This window comes from Tamandua tetradactyla, chromosome 2 (assembly GCF_023851605.1).
Source record: "Tamandua tetradactyla isolate mTamTet1 chromosome 2, mTamTet1.pri, whole genome shotgun sequence".
Taxonomy (NCBI): Eukaryota; Metazoa; Chordata; class Mammalia; order Pilosa; family Myrmecophagidae; genus Tamandua; species Tamandua tetradactyla.
Genome location: NC_135328.1, coordinates 45,587,581 through 45,609,908, shown reverse-complemented (window position 1 = coordinate 45,609,908; position 22,328 = coordinate 45,587,581). Strand labels below are relative to the sequence as shown.

The window sequence follows — 22,328 nt, the reverse complement described above, 5'->3', positions numbered from 1 at the left end:
TTCCAGTATTAACACATTAAAATATAAAAATGTCCAGGTTTCAACAAGAGATTACAAAACATGCAAAGAAACTGGAAATGATCACACAGGCAAAGGAGAAAATTTAAGCACTAGAAACCATCAATGAGGAGGACCAGAATTAGGGACATACCAGACAAAGACTTTTTTTAAATGGTCCTAAATAGGCTAAAGGAGAATATGAACCAAAACACTAATGGAAATCAGGAAAGTGATAGATGAGCACAAAGAGAATATCAATATGGAGATAGAAATTATGAAAAGGACCCAATCAGAGCTGAAGACAGTAGTAGTAGAAATTAAGAATTTTCTTTTGGGGTTTGACAGCAGTTTGGAGCTGGCAGAAAAAAGAATCCGTGAATTTGAATATGACAATTGAAATCATCCAATCTGAGGAGCAGAAGTAAAAAGAATGAAGAAAACTGAACAGAGCCTAAGGAACCAATGGGACACCATCAAGTGTATTATATACATATTGTGGGAGCCCTAGAAGGAAAAGAAAGGAGAATGGGGCAGAGAGAATATTCACAGAAATAATGTCTGAAAACTTCCCAAATTTAATGAAAGGCAAGAATATATCCATCTAAGACATTTAACAAGCTCCAAACAGGATAAATTTAAAAAGACCCATGTCATGGCTTGTTATAATCAAACTGTATAATGAAGAGAGAATTCTGAAAACTGCAAGAGAGAAGCAATATGTGACGTACAGGGGAGCCTCAATAAGATTGTATAGATTTCTTGGAAACCATGAAGACAATAAGGCTATGGATGACATATTTAAAGTGCTGAAAACAAGAATTCTTTATCAGATACAACTGCCTTTCAAAATGAGGGAGAGTTTAAGGCATTCCCAGATAAACAAAAGCTGAAGGAGTGGGCAGGTCACGGTGGCTCAGCAGGCAGAGTGCTCGCCTGCCATGCCAGAGGACCCGGGTTTGATTCCTGGTGCCTGCCCATGTTTAAAAAAAAAAAAAAAAAAAGTAAAAGGTCATCATACTAAGGACAACGAATTTAGCTGGACTGAGCAAACCAAAGACCCTACTGTCCTTTGAGGGCAGTGGGGAGTTGAAAAGAACAATAAAAATATGTTTTAAAAAAAAAAAAGCTGAAGGAGTTTGTCACTATAAGACCAGTCCTATGCGAGATGCTAAAGGGAGCCCTGCAGCTTCAAAAGAAAAGACAACAGGCAATAGATCAAAGCCACATGAGGAAATAAAGATCTCTGGTAAGGGTAACAAGTATAAATATAAATGTCATTACTATTCTATTTTTTGTTTGCCATGTCACCTTTTACTTTCTACAGGACCTAAAAGTCAAATGCATAAAATGTCATAAGAAATCAGTAGTTTTGGACTCATAATGTATAAATACATAATTTATGACCACTACGTAAAGGTAGAGGGGATAGAGGGGTTTAGAAATATAATTTCTGCATACTATTGAAGTTAAGTTGGTACCAAAACAAATGAGATTGTTATAGATGTAGGAGGTTAAATTTAAGCCCTAGGATGTTAAATTTAAGCCCTGTAGTAACTACAAAGAAAATATCAGAGAATATGCCAGCTCATGGAGACAGAAGTTAGAAAATAGTTTACCAGGGGCAGAAGGTAGGGGGAATGCAAAATGGGAGTAGGGTTTCTGTTTGAAGAAATGGGAAAGTTTTAGTAATGGAAGGTGTTGAGGGTACTGCAGCATAGTAAATGTGATCGATTTCCATTGAACAGTGTGCCTGGGAGTGATTAAAATGGGTAAGTTTATGTTTTCTGTATATGCATACTGTAAAATTAAAGAAGAGTCTAAAGAGACAATGACAATTAAAGGCAATACATGATGCTGGGCAGATTCTAACAAGGGAGGAGAAAAGGCACAAAGGGACATTATTGGGGCATATGAAAAAAATGGAATATAAACTGTAAGCTTTATTAGCAATGTTAAATTTCTTGAGCTTTATTACTACACTTAAGGTGCAAACATAAGTGAATACCTTTGTTCTTAGGAAAGGTATATGGAGGTACTAAAAGTTCAAGGTGCATGATATGTGTAACCTACATTCAGGTGTTCATTAAATGGATTGGTAAATAGACAAGACAGATGAATAGATGGATTGATAGATTGATGGATAGATAGAATGATACAACAAATGGGTCAAAATATTAAAATTTGGAGTTCTGCATATGGGGGGTTGTATTGTTTTGGTACCTGTCCTGTAAGTTTGAAAATATTTCAAAATTAAAACTTAAAAATACATACTGTACCAAACATTAGTCTTTGTAGTTAGTAATACAAAAATGAGAAAAAATTTAGATCAATGAAACCCTGGCATTTGCTTTATTATGTAAAAATAAAATTATTGGACAGTGGCTTCATTTTCCTGTCATTTCCTTATCGTGATATTTGTTACCATGCAAAATCATCCCGTAAGAGCCTCCTCACATCCAGACGATTCAGAGTGAAAATTCAGCATACTCCATTCCATTTAGGCCTTGAATATTGTCCTGGAATTAGTCTGGTGGATTTCTCCTGAAAGCTGTCTCTTTGCAGTGGCATCTGTTTTTAAAATGCGGGTGATTCTTAAATGCTACTTCTCCTAATGTGGGAATTAGTTAATATAAAACATTTTAAAGCTTTAATTGTAATTTATGTAATCAAAGTGAACAAGTGCTTCTAGCTGATTTAAATATCTCTTACAGTCAGTACATTTTTGGTGTAATTTGTTGTGACTGAAATGTTTTCTTAAAAGCTGAGATAACCCTCTGTTATAGACTAGAAAAACTGAGTAATTTAAGAGGGAGAATATCTGTAGAAAATGTGAAACCATCATTGATGCTTTTGTTTTCCAATTTTCCTATCATCACTTAGCAGTCATTATATGTGCGTTCCATTTAGCAATGTTAAAAGTGACTTCAAAGGAAGCAAAAATTTTTAATTTTTGGTCAAGAGAAATTTGCACTGATCAAATTCCTTTTGGATCAAGGTAAGGAGCAGGATGTGGGAAGCTGTGTAGCACAGTAGAAAGAACTCTTCTGATGTCATGTGGACCTGAGTTCAAATTCTAGCTCTACCACCTCCTACTGGGTGACTTTAAACAAACTCCTTTTGTTTAAAGAAGGAATCAGTTTAGTAGAGAAAAAGAGTTATGGTTACTGCATCAAACAATTTGAACTTTTTATACAAAACTATGATGACATTGCCTTCTTAAGAGATGACCATTGGAAATACTTTTTAATATCGAATGAGGGTCTACTGATGTGTATGACACTTTAGCCATATTATTTGTTTGTCCCCAATTTAAGGTAGGTGCCCCTGTTTCGCAGATGAGGAGGGATGTTAAGGAGCCTCTTTGAGTTTCAAACCCCTCATTTGTAGAATGGGGCTGCAGATTCTCCACTTTGTAGGAGACATTACAAAACATGCAAAGAAACTGGAAATGATCACACAGGCAAAGGAGAAAATTTAAGCGCTAGAAACCATCAATGAGGAGGACCAGAATTAGGGACATACCAGACAAAGACTTTTCTTGAGGAGAATTCCTTAAGTGAGAAATAAAGAGAAAATACATGAAAGCACACAGACTGGTGCCTGACACAGGGTAGGTGTCAAATAAATGGAAATGATGTCCAGTATTATATGGTATAGAACTGGTCAGTTTCCCTTAAGAAAAGCTAAACAGTTTATCCATGTGAGATTGACTCTTACCTTCTTTTTTTAGCCTCCTTTTTTCTTTTTTGCTGTTTGACTTTTTCTAATTTGAAATTAGCTTAAAGGTTCTTTTTTTTACTGAGCACAGCCACATGGGACCGGTGACTCCTTTTCATAAACTCCTAGCAAGTGATTAGGGGTGGGGCCGTTGCGGGAGCCCAGAGACCAGCAGTGTGATGATTGAAGAAAGGTAGACTTGGCCTAGTCAAATCCCACTTGGAATTCCAGCGCATGTGGTTTTGTTTAACACCATGCTCAGCCGTCTGAAGGTACCAGTTTGTGACCACCAGGCATTTGTTGTTGATATGCAAGGTCACCACAGTAGGGGTGTTTGTCAACCAAATTAAACTTCATCTTAATAACCTAAAATAATTGATTCGGAAGCCCTTTAAATGGGCCATGGTAGTGTGTAAGCAAGCGGAAATCCAGCATTTTCTGCACAAATTATTTTGTTTGTTTTGGCTTCGGTTTTTGGTTCGAAAAGAGAGAAAATGGACCATGGGCTGTTTGGATGAGCAATAATCCTGAGTTTGAATCCCAAATTCTGCCATTTGTCTCAATGTAATTTGGGCGAGTCACTGAGCTTCTCTGTATCTGCTTCTTGACATCCTCAACTGCAAAGCAGGGACAGCTACCTTAAAGAAGTGGCAGTTAGAAATTATATGGGTAAGTGCCATGCACATTAGTAGATTCTCACTCAATAGAAGATATTATTAATAAAGTATTTCCAATTAGCATCTCTTAGGAGGATAACATAATAATAGTTTTATACAATGTGGTCAAACTGTAGCATGTAGTAACCATAACTTTTTTTTCCCCATTAAACAGATTTCTCTATAAACTGCTCTGTACTAAATTTGAATACCCATAGAGAAAAACATGATTTAAATTAGAGTCTATAAAACTCTCTTTACATATTATTTGATTCTCAACTGATTCCAAAATGAATTTTAATTAGAATATTTAAAATATTTGATATTTAGGTACAAAAAGAGTATTTTGTTTTGTTTTTTCCTTTGTCTGTTGGCTTCAGACACTAATGATCCAAGCTTTGGCCTTTGCCAGTAAAGATTGGGGCCACCACACTGTGTTCAGAAACAAGGGCATTGGCCTAGGGCTTAGGTATTATCAACAGTATCATTAAAGTTTTGTTTTGTGGTTGGAAGTTATCAGAATCCCACGGAGTAGTTTATGTATCCTGCCTGAAATCCTTCTCTCCATAAACCTAAATATGTGACAAAAGCTAAAAGCTGCAGACGGAAGCTGCCTACACTTCTGTACTTCTTTAGTTAGATACAATATCAGTTAAACCTTAGTGCAGAAGAGTCAAGGTTTTGTAAGATCCAGTGGTAATAAATTTACAACTTCCCTCTTCAGCATTTGGCTGCAAATAATTCATACTGACCGAGTGGGTTAAATTATGAAGCTTGATAAGTACATATGCATATTATCCATCCTAGCTTGGAAAAAAAAAAAAGGAAAGAAAGAAAAAGATAGCTATGATTTTGGAAGTCATCCCAATTTTTAAAAATAAGAGAATTTGGACATTTTGGCATATGGGGTTTTTTAAATGAAATCTCATGGAACTGAAAACAGTCAATTTTAGGTTTCCAAAAATTGTTTTGATTTCCATTGGTATAAATTTGCGGCACATGGTTTTAGGGAAGTTCTGAGAGATGCATTTGGGATTTGGGGGTTGATTTTTTTAATTTTTTTTAGATTTATTTTTAAAAGGTGATTTTTTTTTTCCTAACTCAAAGTATAAATCACAGGAGACTACAGTTCCATTTCGAAGGACAGTTTTTGGTTGTGGCATTGTTAAGCATTCCCAAACAACTAGACTTGTTGCTGAGTTATTGAGCCTCATTTCAGCACCTTTTGGACACTGCACTGCAGATTAATCTTCCCGCATCTCAGAGTTAGAATCGGAGGCTAGTGATTTTGGCCGTTCCATTAACAGCAGCTGCTGGTGATAAGCACCCTGAGAGTCACCTGTGTAAGGTCAGGCTTATTGCACATCGGGGTTGGGCAGTGTCGGAAGAGAGGGAAGATGCCCAGGAGGGGGCTCCAGGCCACCTGCTGTGTGAGGATCAAAGGGTTGAAAGGTCAGAGGGTGCAGCTCCCTTAACCATATCTGTCTGTGCAATAGCTATTTCAGATTGTAAATCTTGGCAATTTCATTAAGTCCTCCTGGCTGCTACTGGGGCATGAAATAATAAAATTTTATATCTGTTGCCTTTCCTGCCTCTGGCAGCCAGGTTTAAACATTCTCTGCAAGATGGGGGCATCTTTATGTAAACCATTCCTGGAATGATCGGTGAGGACCTAATGAAGCCTCAAATTGCAAAGTTGGGGTTCAAGGGACCTCATCTTCTGGAAATGCTTTTTAACGAGGAAAAAAAAATCACACAAACCATTTAGTACCCTTTTGGATTTATACAGCACCTCTCTTCTGGAAGGCAGCGCACCAAAATATTAACTATTGCTAAATGCTTAATCATACATGCAGGAGGAGAGGTGGGCTTTTTCAGCACTGCTGCTAATTAAATACCTCCTGTTCTAACTCCATAGACTTTTCTTTTGGGCAGCCCCAAGCAACCATATATATATGACTTCCCACTCAGCAGATCCTGTGTGTGTGTGTGTTTTAAAAGACATACCTCCTGAATATGATTTTCCAAACATTTTTCCTAGACGTTAGAGTTGTTATGGACCTTTCGGGCTCCTTGGCAAGACAAATCACAGGAATGGCTGCCCCTTTACTGCCCATATGTTTAAGACCCCCTGTAGTTTGTTTGAAAAGTTAAGAGATTTTCACAGTGAAGGTGCCATTTCTGAAATTTAAAGTGTTCCTTTTCACCGGGAGATAAGTTCACTCTGATTAAGTCCGTAATTCTCACTAAGCCATGTTTATGGGGGCAATAAACAATGTTCCAGTGTGCTTGTTAAATTGGGTTTCCAACCTCTCCACTCTTTAAAAATTGACATTTCAAATAAAAGGCAGGTGGAGATGGGAGTCCAGGTTTGCTGTGCTTATTGATGAATGAATGATGGCAAGTGGCAGCTCAGTGGGAGGAATGAGGCCCTATTTTATGAGAGGGTGACCCCAAACCTTTTTGGGACTAGGGAATCAACATCCCCTTATAACCCAGTAAAACTCTTCAATTATAGTTTCATTGTTTCAAAGTGGATAGATAATATTTTTGAATCACCTCCCATGCAGATTACACTCATTGTTTAATTTTCACAGTTCTCTGTTTTGGTAGCGGTTGCCTCGTTTCACAGATGAGGAGATTTAGGTATGGAGAAGTTAGATAACCAGTACAAAGTCCCACAGCTAATAATTAAACAGCAGGACCAGAATTCAAATTCAGTTTAAGGTTTCTTCCTCTCTTCTACTATATATTATATGCCCTTTCCTAGATTTATTGGTATGTAATTTTACCACCACCATCCCCAGCCCATGTCCTCTCACAAATAGGCTAGGAACCCCTTGAGTTCAAAGATCATGTTTTAATCATGTCTATGTGAAGTGTTTTAATGAATGGAAAGGAAAATATTATCCCAACCCTGCTTTTAGGGTCTGTTTGCTATTATGTGTCTAGCGCTCTGATAGGTTCTATCCCTAGAGGACACAAAAGAAATAAATGACATAGTCACTGTCCTCAGTATTTATTACGGACCAACTCTGTGCCTAACTCTGAGCCCAGAAAGTAGAGGGGGCTATACAGAGAGGAGAAGGAGACAAGGCCTTGGAGTCAGCCATCTCAAGCTCAACTCCAGACTCTGCTATTACTCTGGGGCTTTAGGCAAGTTACTTCACCTCTTGGAGATTCCATGTTCTCTTCTGTAAAATGGGAATAATACCTGTTGCACAAGATTGCTTTGAGGATCAGATAAAGTAGTATATTTTAAAATATAATATGTTTTAAAACTCTACCATGCTTTATAGATGACAATTGTAAATGTTATTGTAGTAAATGTTAGTATAGTAAGGTTAAAGTAGTTACTTTAAAGGAAAAGTGTCAGCCACACATGAAACAATTTGAAACAGTGCTAACCAAGTTATAATTGAAGGCGGAAGTGTGTACTGCCACTGTATTTGGTTTAGAACTTAGAGAAGGCAACTTGTCATGGAAATGGGAGTAAGAGAGAAAAATGGGCTCTTGCAGGATGGAGATAATCATGATCAATATTTGGGTCATGCTTTACGTCTTAACACGTACTCTTCTATCTCCTCTCTTGTTTGTGTTTTGCAATACTAATGGAGGGTATTGGCTCCCTTCTCATCCTCATTTCACACATGAGGAAACTGAGGCTCCCCAGCAGGGAGGGTGCTTCAGTTTGACTCCAACCACCAGCAGACTCAGAGGTGTAAATAGGCTCATTCCTTCCTTCTAGAGAGAAGAGCAGAGGCCAGGCTGATTGAAGGCACAGTGTTGGAATGAAGTTGTAGAATGGCCTGCCAGGAGAGCTGGCACAGCCAAGCATTGATGGACCTTCTGCCTTATGGCTAGTTCTAAATGAAATGCCTGCCCTGGTGTCTCTTTTAATCATCTCAGTAATTCTGAAGATAACGATTATAAGCCCTGGATCACAAAGAAATACAGTGATGGTAAAAGAGGCCAAGGATATTGCCAAAACTAACTTGACTTGTAAGTGAAAGAGCCAGGACACCAACCCTGAGACTTTCTTACTCTGGGCTCTGGACCATCCAGGAAATACTCTGCCCATATGGAGGGGAGGAAATCGGGCAATGTTTATATGAATAGAGGTGTTCTTCTGAAGTGAGCTTCCTCTCTTCTACTACATAGTGATGTATCCTTTCTGAGATTTATTGATAACTAGTTTTATTATACCATCACCCCTTCCCAGCCATACCCTCCCACAAGTAGGTTATAATTAAATTATATAGCCCTTTAAATTCAAAGATCATGTTTTATCATCTCTATGTCCTTAAGACATAGTTTAAATTTGACATGAATGGATCGATAACTGGTGGACTGAATGCCTGATCAACCAAATGAGTGGGTGAGTGTGTGAATGAATGAGTGAATGAATATCCAATGGATGGATGGTAGGGAAAGGCACCATTGGAGAAATAGCCCCTTTGTTAACCTGGGTTGAAAATCTGTGGACGTATTAATGATTGTCAATGCTTATTACCTTGTGAAGAGTGAATTTGGCCTGACCTGTGAGGTGCTTATACTACTTCCCTCCCCTGCCAAGCTTCTGTTTCTGTTTAAAGCACATTGGGAAATTCCAACAGTGTTTTCAGGAGTCCTCTGAACTGTCGGACTTAGATTTTAATTTTGTGGAGCAGGAAGGAGCAAATCAGTGACTCTTGGCTCCAAAGAAAAGCCACTACGTTTATCAACTGCTTGGCAGCTCAGTGACCTTTGGGGCCCGAGGAAAGGAAGGAAAATGTCACTCTTCCCTTTGTGTAGATTATATTCCAGAAGGGAATAAAGAGTTTAGAATACCTGAATATTTGTCTTTCCTTTTCCTGTCCTTTCTGCTTTCTCTCTCATTTCTCTTTCCCTTTCCTTCTAGGAGGCCACCAGCTCCCCATGCTGTTCTTTGTTATATACTTATATATATGCGCATGTATTTGAGCACATTTTATATGTGCTGTATTATGGAAAGAACACTGGCTCGTGGGACTTAGATTCAAGTCCTTTCTCTGACATACACCAGTTATGAGAACAAGGGCAAATTATTTGATCTCTTGAGCCTCAGTTTCCTCATCCATCAGATAGATATAATACTCTGTTGGAAACCCTCTCCTCCCTGGAAATTTTGTACCTTACATTGTGTCTATCCCATTATAGTTGCTCAACATGTTTGTTGAAGTAATATATCAGAGCAAATAATGTCGTGCAATTGGTAGTGCCAAGGTGTTGGTGTCAGACCTGGGTACAATGCGTAGCTCTGTTGCTCTCATATGACTTTGGACCAGCTGTTTTACTTACATCTCTGATCCTCAATTTCCTTCTCTCTCTCCACAGGGGAGTTGTGCAAATTACATCAAATGCTATGTGTAAAGGGTTAAGCTGTGGGTGGAACACAATAACTAGTAGCTGCTAATTTTGTTGTGAGAGTCAGGAAAATGATGGATGCAGAGTGTGTAACACAAGCCTGGCCTATCAGGACCCTATAAAGTTAGTTGTAGGTTGGAGTGTGGCAGGATAGTTGGGATAAGAGGCAGTTGCAGAAAGTCCAGAAACGAGTATTTAGGACAAAGTTTTGGTTAACAAATATGTGATGTTTTTTGGTTTAATTTTGACTGTATTCTCCAACTTTCAAGATTAAAAAGATAGAGATGCCAAGAAGTCACTTTTAAGGGGACATACAGTATTATGTTCTGAGGCACATCAGTTGTGCTTCTCTCACAGAGGGATGAACTTATACTGGGTTTTCTTTGAGCCACGGTATAGCACTCTATGGGCATGATAATACTCTGATTCAAGAGGATGCTAAGACCTCTTGAAGCAAAGTGTATTTCCAAGAAGTTAGCCTGGAACCATCCCTTTTACTTGGCAGCCCAGTTGCTGGTCTCAGAGGTGCTACCTCATATGCTGGCTTGACTATGGAAGAGGAGGCTATGCTTGCTGGTCTTGGAGTATTGCTCTGGCCAGGAGAAGTTCCACCCATGGTCCATGCCAGCACCCAGGACAGAAGGAAACATGGGCACTTAGGCACATTGTGTTAATAAATGTTTATGTTGATTTAGTTTAATCTTCTGACAACCCTATGTAGAAAGTGGCAACAATCCTGTTTTATAGGTGAAGAAACTGAGGTTCAACTAACTTAAAATAACCTGCCTTGAATCTCTGACCAAGAATTGAAGAAGATAAAAATCCAAAGCTCAGTCCATCTTTTCCATGCTCTTCCTGCTCATTCCTGCTGCTTTCCCAAACCAAGCTGACTTGAGACTCCAAAGGTATCTCAGAAGGCACCCAGTAATTTTGATGTTTGCTCTTCACTGGAGCAGGTGCAGGATAGATTGCAAAAACAGTATGCGTCTTGTAAAGGAATACCTTTGCAAACACATTTTCTGAAAGTGGCATATATTCTAGATTGAATCATCTTTACCAGAAGAATTATTACTATATTAACTTTTTTCCCCAAGTAATAGCCAATACCCAATGCTGATTAAATACCAAACACTATCCTAAGTACTATACATATATTAGCTCATTTAATCTCTTTAACAATCCAATGAAGTCAGTTTTGTTTACATTTTTGTAAACATTTTTCAAGTATAACATTCATAGGAAAAAGTACACCATGTACCCACCACCCAGACCAAGAAACAGAATATTACCAGTCTACCAGAAGTTCCTCTTAAGACCACTTTCAGTTATTTTCTCCCTCTGACCCAAAGGTAGTCACTATTCTGGTTGTCAGTACTTTTATTTATTTTTCATTTTAATATACTTTCCAACTCATAGGACAATTGCAAAAATAATACAGAACCCATACGGAGAACATACTCCCCTCACCCAGCTACCCAGATCCACCAACTTTTAACATTTTGCCACATTTACCATATCATTCTATCCATCTTTCTGTCCATCTATTTACCTATCTATTTATTTTCTAAACATTTGAGAGTAGGCTGTTTACATCATGTTCTATGAATATTTAATACTTCTGTGTACATTTCCTAAGAGACAAGGATATTTACTTATATAACCACCTTAAGTACAGTTATTAAGTTCAAGAAATGTAACATTGATATAAAGCTTACAACTTTATATTCCAGTTTTTTCATATGTCTCAATAATGTCCTTTGGGCATTTTCTCCTCCATAATTAGATCCAGGATCATGTATCATATTTAATTTGTATCTGTCTCTTTAGTCTCTCTCTCTTTTTAAATTTTAGAACCATATATATAAAACATAAACTTTCCTATCTCAACCACTTCCAAGCATACCATTCATGGGATTAATCACATTCACAATGTTGTGCTACCCTCACCACCATCCATTACCAGAACTTTACCATCACTTAAACAGAAACCATGTACCCATTATGCACTAACTTTCCTCTCATCCCCACCCCTGGTAATGTGTCGGCTACTCTGTCTTAATGAATTTGCGTATTCTAGCTATTTCATGTAAGTGGGACCATACACTATCTGTCCCTTTGTGTCTGACTTGTTTTATTCAACATGATGTTTTCAGAGTTTATCCATGTAGTAGCTTATATCAGAACTTAATTCCTATTTTAAGGCTATATAATAATCCATTGTATGTATATACGACATTTTGTTTGTCCATTCATCTGCTGATGGACATTTGGGCTGCTTTTACCTTTTGACAGTTGTGAATAATGCTGCTATAAACACCAGTATACAAATATCTAAGTCCCTGATTTCAATTCTTGTGGGTATAAACCTAGAAGTGGGATTGCCAGGTCATATGGTAGTTCTATGTTTAACTTTTTGAGAAACCACCAGACTTTTTCCATTGTAGCTGCATCATTTTACATTTTCACCAACAGTATAACAGGGTGCGTATTTCTCTGCATCACCAAGAGAGAACTGAGAGCACAGAATTAATCCACACATCCAAGACTTATTATTTTCTATTTTTTAATAACAGCCATTCTAGAAAGCATAAAATAGTATCTCATTGCAGTTTTAATTTATATTTCCTTAGTGGCTAATGATGTTGATAATCTTTTGGTGGGCTTATTGGCCATTTGTATTTCTTCTTTGGTGAAATGTTTATTCAAGTTCTTTGCCCATTTTTAAATTGTTTATCTTTTTGTTGTTGTTGTGGGAATTCTGGATTTTAAACCTTGATCTGATATATGCTTTTCAAATACTTTATGCCATTCTGTTGATTGTCTTTTCACTCTCTTGATAATGCCCTTTGATGCATGAAAGTTTTTAATTTTGATGATGTCCAACTTACCTGATTTTTCTTTTGTTGCTTGTGCTTTGGGTGGAAAATCTTAAAATCCGTTGCCTATACAAGGTCCTGAAGATATTTCCCTGTTTTCTTTTAAAACATTTTTAGTTTTAGCTCTTGTATTTAAGTTGTTGATCCATTTTGAGTAAATTGTTATATGGTATGAGGTATAGGAATGGTCTACCCTCAGTCTTTTGTATATGGAGATCCAGTTTTCCCAGCACCATTTGTTTAAGAGACTATTCTTTCCCCATTGAGTGGACTTAACATCCTTGTCAAAAATCAACTCCATGGATATGTGGATTAATTCTATGCTCTCAGTTCTCTTCCACTGATCCCTAGGTCTGTCCTTATGTTGTGGTTACTGTAGCTTTGTGTAGTAAGTTTTGAAATTTGGAAGTGTGAATCCTCCACCTTTGTTTTTCTTTTGAAAGATGGTTTTGGTAGTTTGGGGTCCTTTGCCTTTCCATATGAATTTGGTGATTAGCTTTTCCATTTCTGCATAGAAGACTGTTAGAATTTTTATTGGGATTTTGTAAATTGCTTTGAGTAGATTGACATCTTAACGATAGTCAAAATTTTGAGCACAGAATATCTTTCCATTTTTTCTAGATTTTCTTTGATTTCTTTTAGCGATGATTTCTAGTTTTCCATGTTAAATTCTTTAAATAATGGGTTGAATTTATTTCTAGATATTTGATTCTTTTAGTTACTGTTGTAAATGGGATTTTTTTCTTGATTTCTTTTTCCTTTTATTCATGACTGGTGTATGGGAACAACAGATTTTTGCATATTGATCTTGTGCCCCACCACTTTCTGAATTTCTGTGTTATCTCTAGTAGTTTTCTTGTAGATTCTTCTGGATTTTCTATACATAGGATCATGTCGTCTGCAAATAGGGATAGTTTTACTTCTTCCTTTGCAATTTGCTTGCCTTCCTTTTTCTTTTTCTTGCCTAATTGCTCTTGCCAGCACTTCCAGCACAATGTTAACAGCAATGATGATGTTTGACATCTCAGCCTTTTCCTTTTCTTTGAGGAATAGCTTTCAGTCCTTCACCATTGAGTATGATGTTAGTGGTGGGTTTTCCACATACATCCTTTATCATGTCAGGGAAATTCCCTTTTATTCCTAGTTTTCTGAATGTTTTTATGCTAGATCTTATCAAATGCCTTTCCTACATCAATTCGGATGATCATGTGTTGGGTTTTTTTTTTTCCTCATCCTATTAATGTGTGTATTACATTGATTGATTTTCTTATGTTGAGCCCTGCTGACACCCCTGGTATAAATCCCAGGTGTATATGATGTAATTTTAATGTGTAATTGGATTCAGCTTTCTAGAATTTTGTTGAGCATTTTTATGTTTATATTTCAAAGGGATATTGGTCTGTAATTTTCTTTTCTTCTGCTATCTCTGTCTGGCTTTAGTATTAGGGGGATAGATGGAAGTAGGAGGTGTTCTCTTCTCTTCAATTTTTTGGAAGCATTTACATGGGATTAATGTTGTCTTCTTTGAATGTTTGGTAAAAGTCACCAGTGAAGCCATCTGGTCTTGGATTTTTCTTTGTTGGGAGGATTTTTGATTACTGATTCAGTGTCCTTTCCTCTTTTTTCTTTGGCATGGGCAGGTTCCAGGAATTGAACCTAGATCTCCAGCATGGCAGGTGACAATTCTGCCACTGAGCCACCATTGTACCATCCAGCATCCTTACCTCTTATTGGTCTGTTGAGATCTTTTATTTCTTCATCAGTGCTGTTTTTTTCCCCCAAAACAGTTTTTATTAAAACCGCTAATGGATATCCAGAATCTACTATAAGTAAATAAATGCTAGGGAACAAACATCTGATATAACAGCAAATAGGGCTCTGAAATAATTATTATGTTAAACAACTTTTCTTTTTTCTCCTTGAATGTTGTATCAAATTTAAGCAAAGATTGAAGCAAAATATGACATTTGACTTATGGGTGGTTCATAAAATGAGAGTGGCTGTCCTATTAAATCTTGCTCACATCATCATCTATGCATAATACATAATATGCTCCCTAAAACGTTACCAGCTGATGGTTCCAAGTTTATAGTAGAAACAGACATGGAAGCTTTGTGTAGCTAGTTCTGTCTTTAATAGAAGCATGACATACTCATATGCTAAATGGGTTATAAAGAAATGGGATATTATGTGCAGTTAAAATAGAGGAAAAACAAAGTCAGTTCTTTCCAGGTGTAATGTGTATTTTTTTAATTTCATAGTAAGCAAATATCTAAATGAGGATTTTCCCATATTTCCAAATAGAATAGTGTTAAACATATAATGAACTTTTACATTTGACCTTCTTTTTATAAATACAATGCATAAACTGAGTTGCAGACACCCTCCTTTCAAAAACAAAAATCTCCCCTTAACACATAATCTTTCTGGGATGGGTCAAGACAATTTGGCATACTAAGGCAGCATCTCCCAGGAAGATGCCTGAGAGGGAAGGCATGCTCTCCCCGCCCCATCACCCCCCTTTTTTAATTTTTAAGTTTGAGGTTTTAATGTCAAAATGTAAAGTCTTGCAGAGTCTTAAAATAATCCTGTCACAAAATAAGGCAGCTTTATGCTGCAAAAACATTGGTTCTTTGTCAAACGATATGTTCTGTCCTCATCTGCTGTTACCAGCTGTTAGCATCTTCTTTAGAGATCAGTTTTTTTCTTCATAGCAACACTGCACGTGGCTCTTTGGCTGTGCAGGTATGGTTTACATTCTAAATGTATATAACACTGTCAAACGAGTGCTCCACTGTTGGTTCCCGTGCCTGAACATGTTGAGCTAGGATAGTGTTTTCTGCACATCTTGGCAGATCTTGGCGAGGCAATACTAGAACTCCTCATTTTCCTTTTGCCACAGTTCTCACAGCACCTGTCATGCTGGTTGCAGCACTTTATCAGGGAAAGGAAGCCACTGTTAAGGTGAACACCAAACAGCAGAGAGCCACATCCATTCCGTGTGGAGGATTTATAAATCTAAGGTAGAAAAGACTTAGATCTATCACTGTACTATGCTAGCAGAGCCCATCCTCTCTCCCAGGGGGTCCAAGGTGGTGCTCAGGTACATGTCAATCTTGTGAACGCTGCTTCAGATAGTCTTAAAAGTGGCCCTCCAGTGGATGGTTCAGGCCTCCTCCTGTCACTTGAGAGTGGTGGCCAAGAGGAGGAGCCTAAGGGTGAGGTGTGGGGCATCAGAGCAGGGCCAAACATACTCCTCCAGACTTTACTGGGCCCCAGGAGTCCCTGGAGCTGTGGCAGCAGAAGGCACACTCCCACTGAGCCCCAGGAGTGCCCTAAGCAGAGTCCATGCCCTTGCCTCCTTTTGGACTGCACATCAACGCGCCTTTTAGAGCTTCCTTGCCTGTCAGTACTGTTTTGGTGTCATTATACAGGTGAGGAAACTTAGGCACAGGGAGGTTAGTTTGCCCGGGGTAGCAAAGTTGAATTAGGATTCAGACTTGGGCAGTCTAGCTCCAGAGAATGTGCTCATTATCACTGTAGACATAGACAGAGAAAGATCAATAGATTGGTGGTAGTATATATTTTAATTACACAAAATCATAATAGTGGAGTCTTACTGGGTTCTACCTTTGGTCTGAAAATCATTGTTTAGATTCTTACAATCCTGGAGCTCTTAGCTTTTTTATTGACGTAATTTTAAATTGCAAGGATAGATTCAACATGTAATAGTTCCATGTTTATTGATCACTTAATGCACATGAGGAAGTGTGTTAAATTCTTCACAACAAAGCTGTACAACAGAGAGTCTTATCCCCATTTTATAGATAAGGGAATTGAGGCTCAGAGATAAAGAACTTGCTCAGAGTTACTCAGTGGCAGAGACAAGACTTGAATCTAGCTTTCTTGTTCCAGAACTCATAGTCTTAGCCACCGTCTTAACAGCTATCTTTCTTTCTATGTCACCTGTGAATTAATTCCACAGTAATTAATTATAATAATTTTGCATGATTATCATTGCTATCATTGTTATTCCCATCCCACTTCCTTGAGCAAACTCCTATCAGCCTGTTTGGACTTACAGTGACATCTGCTGCAAGGTCTGTCTCCCAGTAGAGTGGATCCAACTGCAAGTATTTTTTTTTCATTCTACGGTTAAGGTGTACTTGCCTTGTGTCAGGCACTGTGGTGGGCACTGGAGATGCAGAGACAAATAAGACACAGGTCTGCCCTGAAAAGGCTCCCAGTGTAAAGACAACAGAAAAGGTTCACTGAGTACAGGCTTAGTTATTCCATGCTCATCATCCCTCTGAATCATAAATCCACCATTCTCGATAGGGAGCCCAGCACTTAGCTGCAGATTTCAGGCCCAGGACCAGCTTCCTTCTTCTGCATCAAGCCCTTGACTCTCTCAGCCAGGCTAGTACAATCCTCTCTTCACCGCTCTTTGGATCCCCTGAATTATGCCACTAGTGCCAAACCTTTCCCTTCACTTTATGGCCTGGTTCTAAGTCCAACCCTTTCCCTTCACTTTGTGGCCTGATTCTAAGTCCTACCATTTGCCACAGGCAACCAAATCCCCTCTCTGGAGGCATTCCCATCTGTGTGGAGGGGACTGATATGGTTTGACAAATATAGCTGATATTATCTTACAGTTAGGAGGGAAAACCCATTTTCTTTGTTCTCCCCACTTTAGAAAGTAAACCTCAACATATCTTAGCTAGGTGAGACACACCAAAAATAGAGTGATTCTCTAATGGACCTCATCTTTGTGTAGAGGAGTATGCCAGAATCTCTAGAGAGCACTACATTTTTATGTTTATCCTAAGAGACCACAGGTTGGAAAATAATGTTAAAACATAAATCCAGGACTAGACAAAAAAGAAAGGGGGCAGTTAGCCAAACGGAGCTGGAAATCAGAATGCATATTGGGTCATGGTCCTAAGAAAGATTATTTTATATGTTCTTCATTCACAATCATTCATGCATTGTTATCTTTTACGGTCTCTTGTAATTTTTTTCCATGTTCTGGACATAGAACTAATGTGTTTATCAACTTCTTTGAGATGTAATTTATATACCGTAAGCCATCCATTTAAAGTTTATGATTTGATTAATTTTAACAGTTTTTACATTCACATGAAACCACCACAATATAGAGTATTTCCATCATCCTTAAATAATCATTCATTTTTATTTACCAGGTACTTAATTATGTACCCCCCTTGTGCCAGGTGCTACTCTAAGTACTTTAAAAATATTAACTCATTTACAGTTGAGGAAACCGAGGTACAGAGCTATCAAGAGACTCGCTCAAGGTTACACAGCTGGTAAGTGGTGGAGGTGGACTAAAACTCAGGCAGCCTGGCTTCTAGGTCCATGCTTTTCACCTCTATGCTCTGTTGCTCCTCATTCATTCATTCACTCATTCATTCATTCTTTAATTGCCTGCTGTGGGACAAATATTTGGGTAGGAGCTTTGCGGACAGAGATCTGGCTCCTGACCTCCAGAAGCCCACTGACTAGGGTAGGAATTGGATACCTGTGCATATAACTGTGGACCAACATGTTATTCTGTTTGCATGAATAAACCACAGGTGTAATGGAAAACTTACTGCAGCCTCAAGCATTCTGGAGTGAGGTTAGCCAGGCTCAGTCAAGTTCTTGAGAACTGCTGAAGGAAAGGAGGCAAGCAGGGAAGAGAACTTTCTTTTGTTGAATGCCCATTATGGATTTTCTAGGAATCAAGCTAAATCCTTTACTTATATTTGCTTATTTAATCCTGGCAATGACTCTGTGAGGTCGGTATTGCATTGATCCTCATTTTACAGAAGAAAAAAAATGGGGAGTTTGGAGGTTAAGTAAATTGCCTAAGGTAGCTTACCTGGTAAGTGGCAAGCCACAAATAAATCTTATATTATAGCCAGTATCCTCTCCGCTGTCCCTGACCATCTCTCGTATTATGATTTTTCTTTTCCCTGACCTGAAAGGCAACGGTCAGTCTAAGTCGGTCTGTGACAAAGCATAAAGGGAAAGGCACTTTTGATTAACAATGTTTATATGAAGATGCCATTTATATGTGTTTCTCTGTGCAATAAATGCTATTTGGAAAGCCAGTGTGCATGTCAGTATGTTTTTTGTGTGTTTGGGTTTTTTTTGGTTTTTTTTCCTTCATTCTGAGAAAAAGCCTATAGAGTCTGGTGGGGGGAGGGTTTGCAGCTGGCAGGAGCTTTGGCATATGTTGTAACTAAAAAGAGAGGGAATGTGTTGGTGGGACAAGCTACCGGAGAGCTGTCTCGGTGTGCTGCGGTACTAGTAAGTGTTTTAATTGGGTAGGGTTTTTGGAGGACTATTTTGACATCTGCTCATGTCTTTGCTGATTTTTCTTCACTTAGAGTAGGAAACACAAGCTGTGGATAAAATGACTTTAAAATAATTGGAAGTAAAGATATCTCTTTCAAAGTCAAATTTGAGGGGGATACTTTTGAAGAAGTGGAAACTAAATTCCACTTCTAGGAATCCATCCTAAAGCACAAAGCTTGTATGTCTACTGATTTCCTGACAATATTATATATAATAATTTCTTAAAGAACTGAAAATAATAGCCAACAAAAGGGGTTTGGTTGTGTTTATTTCCATGAAGTGGAGCACTCCAGCAATTAGAAATGATCTTTACAAACTAGGGAGTGAGGCATATGGAAAGAAATAAACCAAAACATTATCTCCAAATGCAAGGGTTAGGGTAACTGTAATTTTCTTCTTTGAACTTTTCTGTTTTCCTCATTTTTTTTTTTTACAGGAGGCATATATAATTTTTATGATACAAAAGAAAAATGTGGCTTTGTGTAAGGGAAAGAGGCCCTGAGAGTATGCTCCACATGGATATTCATTTGGAAGTCCTCTGGGCAATTGGATTTGGAGTCGGAACTGAGTTTAAAATTCAGCTCTGCCACTCACTAGCTGTATGACTTTGGCAATTTATTTGACCTCTCTGAACCCCCATTTCCTCATCCTTACCCTGGAGGTGATAGCATCTTCCCCCATAGTACTGTTAGGATAAATGAGCTGGCATTCAGTGGCAGTCCAGCTTCCTTCTCCTCTAGTACTTCCCACCCCTATCCCCAGTTTGAATGTTGTTTGCCTTTCTTCATTCCTCTTGTTGACTTGAGCCTTTGAGGGAAAGGGTACCATCCGGCTGAGCTGGCCTCTGATTCTTTCTTTGGGAACACTGAGCTTCAGGAAGGACCTTGAGTCCATGCCAACCCTTTTGGAAGAGGCCTTGCCACTGGGAGGGCAGCATTGTGCTATAAGAGGAAACTCTGCCGACCTAGCTCCTGCCTGGAGCCTGGTATTTGGGGCATTTTGGTTTCTAAGGGGACTGTGTCCTGCTAAGCCAGAAAAAGGGGCCAGGTTTTTTCCTATTCTTCAGTCTGTTGGCATTGTTGGAAAAGTAAACACTCCACACAGCTTAACTGTCAAGTCTTCCAGCCAGGAGTGGGAAGAAATCAAAAGCCTATTCCAGGCCAGCCACAGAGAGCCCACAAGGTCCAGTCTGTGCTGTTGGGGCCCCACTGGGAGCATTGAAACAACATCCCACTCATTGGGCCTTTCAGTCCCTGAGGCCTCTCTCCAATGGCTGTTGCTTCCACCACCTTCTGTTAGGGGTGTGTGGAAGGTCAGACAAGGCAAATAGATGATTCTTGGGTGCAGCAGCTCTCAGCTCAATCCTTAAGGCCTGGAGTCCTTGGCCGAGTTGTAGAGCCTCTCTTGCCCAGTCTTTGATTCTGTTTCCCGTAACTGTACTTTGGCCTTTGAAGTGAGAGCCCAGCAGTTACCAAGAAGCACCAGAAGGATTATTGCCCTTAGGCCATTGCCACTACAGCTTTTCAGACTGCCTGTAGCCATTGAATGCATTGTGTAAAAGTAATAACAGCCCCATCTATTAAGCCCTACTGTGTGCCAGGAACTATGCGATGCTACCCCTAATGCTCACAGCAGCCCAGGGGGGAGGTGGGTTGAAAGTATCATGGTTATCATTTCCAGTTTACAGATGAAGAAACCAATTAGTAGCAACATAACCTGGGAGCAAGCTACTTTGCCTGTGAGCCTCAGTTTCTCATCTCTTAAATGGGGGTGGTGATGCCTCACCCAGCTAAACTGATGAAATGAAAGAATCTCTGTGAAAGTTCTGGGTGAGCTCTGAATTGTCATATAAGTGAAAAGGATTGTTGTCAATGCTGTTTTTCTAACTTCCTGCTAACACATTGTGTGGTTTGTTTAACCTGTTGGAATGTAAAGTGAGGCTGCTAAGGAGCCACGGGACTAATTGAACTATATGAATCTTAAGTCTTAGTTCTCATTGGTAAAATGGGAATTGTGCTTTTTTTTTTAAACAAAAACAAGAACAAGACAAAAAAAGTACTGTGAAACACTAGTTATTAGTTTTATTAGCTGCTTCTCCACATTTGCTATTAACTATATATAAGGTAGATGGTTCATGTGAGTGTTGGGGTTTGGAGGGGAAATAAAGTAGAAGTGGCAGTCTTGTACCTTCACTGTAGTTCTAGGCCCATAGTAAACACTTAGTAAATATTTGTAAATTGATTGATAGCCTCCAATGTCTAGAGAAATCTATAGCAAAAAGGTTTGAGGCTCTCAGTCATGTTAAGTGGAAAGATTCCAAGATTCTGCCTGGGAATGTTTTTTTCAACCCTAGGAGGCTTCTGACCAGCATGGCTCCACCCTCCTGCTGGGAATAATCTCGAAATGTTTACTTAGGTGCCAAGTTCTGTATTGAAGTTGGGGTTTGAGAGAGAACAAACGTCAGCCAGTATTAGTGAGCACTCATCACGTGTCATGTCGAGCATTTTCCCAGGTGCTATTTATTATGCAGTGGCGAGCTAAACTGTGGAGCCTCTGAAAGAGTCCTCAGCCCACCAGGGTGAAGCAGGCAGGCAGAGGGGGTGGTGCTGGGAGGAGGCCAGTCTCACTAAGGGTACCTGATGAGTCTGGTGCTGCAGTACAAAGAGCATGGGCTGTGGATGAGGCCAGTCCTGGGTTGCCTCTGCTGCTTATTTCACGTCTCTGAGCCTCTTCTCAATTTACGTACCACGAGAATAATGTACACTTTGCAGGGTTGTGATAATAACTAAAGGAGATAAAGTAAGTACAGCACACAGCAAGAATTGATAGGCTGACAGTACATTATAATTGTTAGGGCATTAACAAACTTAGGCTTAGCAGCTATCAAGATGTCCAGCTCTATCACTAGCCTGCCCAGTGCTCTTGGATGAGTTAGGAAAAAGCAACCTCTCCACTGATACCACTCGGTAGGGTAAAGAGTTAGCAAATTTCAAACCAAGTTGGCTGGCTGGACCATGCATACTTGCATAATCATGTGCAGTGGCTCTGAGGGCAGCTAATTTTGAATTGATCCCTTCTATATAGGATAATCGTATGTCCTGTTTTATACCTGTTTCCTTCTTTCACATTCAGAAATGTCTCTGTTTGGACAATAAATTTTAGAGTCTTTCTCCTTAAACAGGGTAAAATAAAGTCTAAGGTTCTATAAGCAATAACCCTTAGTAGGCATGAGTCTCCCTTAATTCTTTTGTAGCCAGAGCCTCTGAGCCATTACTAGTTAGATTTTTGTGGAAAATGGAACCAAATTCTAAGTGTGACCTTCCTTTTTAAT

General features: G+C 38.9%; 1 protein-coding gene and 1 pseudogene across 13 annotated transcripts in view; one reads left to right on the top strand and one right to left on the bottom strand.

Moving 5' to 3' along the window:
* DENND1A (DENN domain containing 1A) overlaps positions 1-22,328 on the top strand; it is a 665,083-nt gene that overhangs the window by 441,933 nt on the left and 200,822 nt on the right. The window lies entirely within an intron of this gene.
* LOC143673458 (group XIIA secretory phospholipase A2 pseudogene) lies at positions 15,323-16,782 on the bottom strand (annotated as a pseudogene).